A 4,290-nucleotide genomic window follows, 5' to 3' on the forward strand; every position below is an offset into this window, starting at 1 on the left:
TCCTACCTATCTCTGCTTCCTTTGGTTGACAATTAAACCAAGAATAGGGCTTAGCTGATTCGGAACATTATTTGTGAACGCATATTATTGAGCTGCTTTGTTTCAAAATATGCTTCTAAGGTGTTCGACTGTGTGCTTCTGGTTGTGTTGCTTCTCACTGACTATCTCACTGTCCCCTTTCGGTCGAAGTTTACTTTCTCTCGGTTACCGAATGTTTCCTTAATGAAGTCCCCGTTTTCTCAAAACTAAAACTTCCTGATTTTTGGGGGCACTTGGTCCTTTTTTAATTGAAATGAATTATATGTTTTGAATCGGAAAACAATTTAAATTATTGCTTGTAATTTGAGGGTTCTTCAAATTTATCGATTCAGAAGCGCTTTTATCCAAACAACTGTTTTTGAATTAGCAGTTGGGTATTTGCCAAAATGGCTGGTCAACTGTTTTTGTTCCATAAGGGTATTCTCCAGTCAAAATTGCCCAGTTACATTGCAAGAATCTTGCAAGATAACCGTCCGTCTTGTAAGACTCTTACAAGACAACCGCTCATCTTGCAAGACTGTGGCAAGATAACAGTCTTGCAAGAAGCGCCTGAAGCATACCCTAGCTGATACATGTGCATCTTCAGCTTCTTTGGAAAGTATAGAATAAGATTCGACGGAATTTCTAGCCTACAAAGAAAAAATAGAGACCTCAAAAACGTTCAAAGCTAATATACAAAATAAGAACATATCAACATTCGTAAAAGCGGTTATAGAAACGATGATGGTTTTGGCGCTCTGAAAAAGCAAAAATAAGATTATCTCAAAAAACAAACGCATGAGAAGGGGCACAGGAAAGGATAGGTTTGGAGCGCGGAGAAAAGATGCGATAGAGAGAGAAGGCTGGGGGTTATACGCGCTGAACAACAAAAAGAAAAAAACACTAGCATAGGCAAAAAGGCGATGAGAAAAAATCAAGGGGACAATCAGCAAGCAGTACGAGCAACCGATGGCGAGCGAGCGAGAACAAGCAAGCCATAGGGAGCGCGCAAGCAACAGCAAACGAGCGATAGCGTTGAACTGGGCTAGAGGGAAGGGCTGGAAAAAAAACACAAAAAAAAACAAAAATTTCGCGTAAGACAAAGAGAAAGAAAAGTAGCGGGAGAGAGACAAAGAGCAGGAGGGTTTCGATATTTGAAAAAAGTTGAAAAAATGGTTAAGTGGAAAAAGATTTGAAAGTTTCCTTCATTTTTCAGGTATCATTACAAGGACTTGCCACTGCCCTACTGAACAAATGGAATGCTTTATTCTGTGGTCTTGCACCTGTTCATTTAGCCACTGGTTGTCATCCAGGCTATATCGCAAACGTCGAGTGGAATTGGTAACATGGCCTAACTGAATAGAGAGAAGAAACTTATATGCGTCATTTAGACAGCTTTTGATTGTATATACCACCTTAAGCCCACTTTTTTCCCAAACCATTCATATAAATTTTGCTCTAATTTTCGTTTTGTCTTGCTAATCTCTCATGATTGTAAAATTTTGGTTTTTTACGCCGAAAGGTTGCCAGCTGGGTTCTGATTTAATGTCTGGAGCGTGCTATTTTGTACTCGAAACGTTTCTTGCGACTGTTGAAAATTGCACTCCGAATAAGTAAGATATTAAATACTGTAATGCTAGCGCATAGGTACCTGAGGAACTTCCGCTATCAGAGGCACAATTTTCCTCCAAATTTTTTTGATGGTCCCAACCAAAACAAACCATTTTGGGCAATCAACCACATTATTCAATCTCCAATCAGTTGAGATCGTAAATCTAATAACTCTTGAAAGTTTGTTTCCAGTACCTCCAATACTGGAAGAAACTCATTATCATCGTGACCTCAATTTTGGCAGATTCTGCATTATCGTTCATAGAAAATAGGTCACAATGTTCTTCGCAAAGAATTCACTATTTACTACAATTTTTTGCCTTGATGATCAAATATTTCGCACGAGCGTTCATTCTCTCTCTCTGTCTATTTGGAGTGTTCTGATGGTTGTGCTTGGTTGTACGCAACATTATAATCAGGTTTCAACCAAAACTAACGTGGCGTTTCGTTTGAAAAATTTAAACCTTAATTATAAGTGCAATAGTGGCCGTACAACGCTAGTCACAATTTTTACCATAATTTTTGTAATTAATTGCTTAAGATGATCAGAGGTTTGTGACTAACTTGTTTTGGGATTCATCAAAACTCATGTTTTGTGATTGAAAGTTGTAACACAAGTACATGCATGCTTTTCATCGTTTTTTATCTAAACTAAAAATCTTGTCTGTTCTATTCATTTCTTAGGTATGCGTGCGCGTAGCATTAAAAATGTTGGACAATATTACCACCAAAATTTTTCGATTCAAAAGTTTGAGTAGAAACCTTACGTTATGAATTAAATTTGATGATTGAGATGGATAAAATAGGAGATGAATTAAATTAATAATTATTAGTCTTGCTAAAGAAAAATTGAAAAGTAGACAAGAGAGCAAGGGTTTTTTGAAAACCGTATCCTCTCACGCTGAAGAGTTTTCAAATTGCAACTGATTTTTTCCTGGACAATTATGCCGGCAAAACGAAATACAGCAAGCTTTGTCGAATATGAAGAAGCTTTTGATGTCTCTATTTAAGACCAACAAAGTAAACGCTAATTGAAAATTTTTTTGTACTCCAACGAAAGCTTTCATCAAAAGTTTGCCATCTTTTAAGAAACTCGCTCAAACATTTGATTTGGACCAAATATTACAACTAAGCTGGTAAAACTTGTGAAATCCTGCAATCAAAGCTGAAGAGTGTGTGATTATCCTTGTTAATGTTTTCTTTAAAATTTTTATTCTGAATAAGTTTTGTTGCAAAAAGCACTGCTGCTTTCTACATACTTTTGTTTCTCTGCACTCTAGCATTAAAAAACCCCACTAATTTTTTTCTCCCAGCTTACAATTTCTTGAAACAATTTGATATTCGCATAGTTTTACCCGATATATGTAGCACCAACAATGAACTTTGTATAGTAGAAATCAAAGTATTTGAGTCCTATCCATAGAACTATTCCGGTTTCTTCTTACACCACGCAATTTTTTTCTGACAAATCAACGCCAACAAAATCTCACTTCAATGGGTTACCATCTTTTGACCGAAAAACGTGCTAATAACATATCGCTTCACATTATACAAATAAAGCTTCACATTGTTTTCTTTTCTAACTTCATTTTGTTGTTCATATTTTGAATTATCCTTTGGTTCTGTTAAATTTTTTCCGCGGAACCCATCAGGTTTGGTGTTTGTACATAGATTCAAAAATCTTTCCAATTTATACTTTCTGGGCACCAAATTTCATTGGCCAGGTTTTTGTTCGAACCATGCGCAAAAAGTTTGACGAATACATTCATCCAGATAGTTTACTTCGTTTTCCCCCTCATTACAGTTTGTTTTATTTTTTAAAAGTGTTTTTTCTTCTTTCTATCAATCATGGATAAGTTTATTGTTAGCAGGCAATAAATTTTTTTAGAAATCAAAAATTGGCTCTAAGATTTTGACTCTAAGATTTTATAATTCTATTAAGATAATAATTAATATTGGTCTGAAAATATGTTTCAATCTTGCCCATGCAGTTGCTTACAGGCAACACACAGTTGATTTCTCAAAAAGATTATGCATATAGGAGTTAATTTTTATCTATTGGGGGAATACGCGCGAACCAAATCTTATTTTAGTTTCTACTATGTCTCTCATACCTAATTTCTTTTTTCGTTATTGATTAAGTGGTGTTGAATACAATCTACTTGATCTGTACTTCTTTTCTAATCATTGTGACACAAAAATAATTTTGAAAAAAACCTTTCGCTTATCTGAGCATATCAATCATCAACTAGATCTCACTTCAACTCGCACTGCTCAAATTTGCTCTTGGAGTAAATATGTTTAAGATAAGCGTCAAAAAGTTCCAAAAAAATCAACCAACTACCCCATTGTATTTGCCAGCTTCGCAATTCTCCCTGATGGACAATTTTTCTCCCAGAAAAACAAAAAAAAATGTTTCTGTTTTTCCCGATTGTACTATCACATCTGTGTCGCTCCATTCCTTGTCTTGCAATTTGCTTTTAAATAACCTACATTAGTGTGAACAATTTAAAATGGGCTCCAATAAATTAAAATTAAAAACCATTAAAAACAGTGCCAATTACACAATAACTGTTACACTGAAAACGGCATGTTAACGATGTAGATTGTGTATTAAATTTAATATAAAAGTAACAAAAATAACTAATTTTTGAAAACAAT

Source organism: Convolutriloba macropyga, chromosome 8 (genome assembly GCF_964194025.1).
Source record: "Convolutriloba macropyga chromosome 8, txConMacr16.3, whole genome shotgun sequence".
Lineage (NCBI taxonomy): Eukaryota > Metazoa > Xenacoelomorpha > Acoela > Convolutidae > Convolutriloba > Convolutriloba macropyga.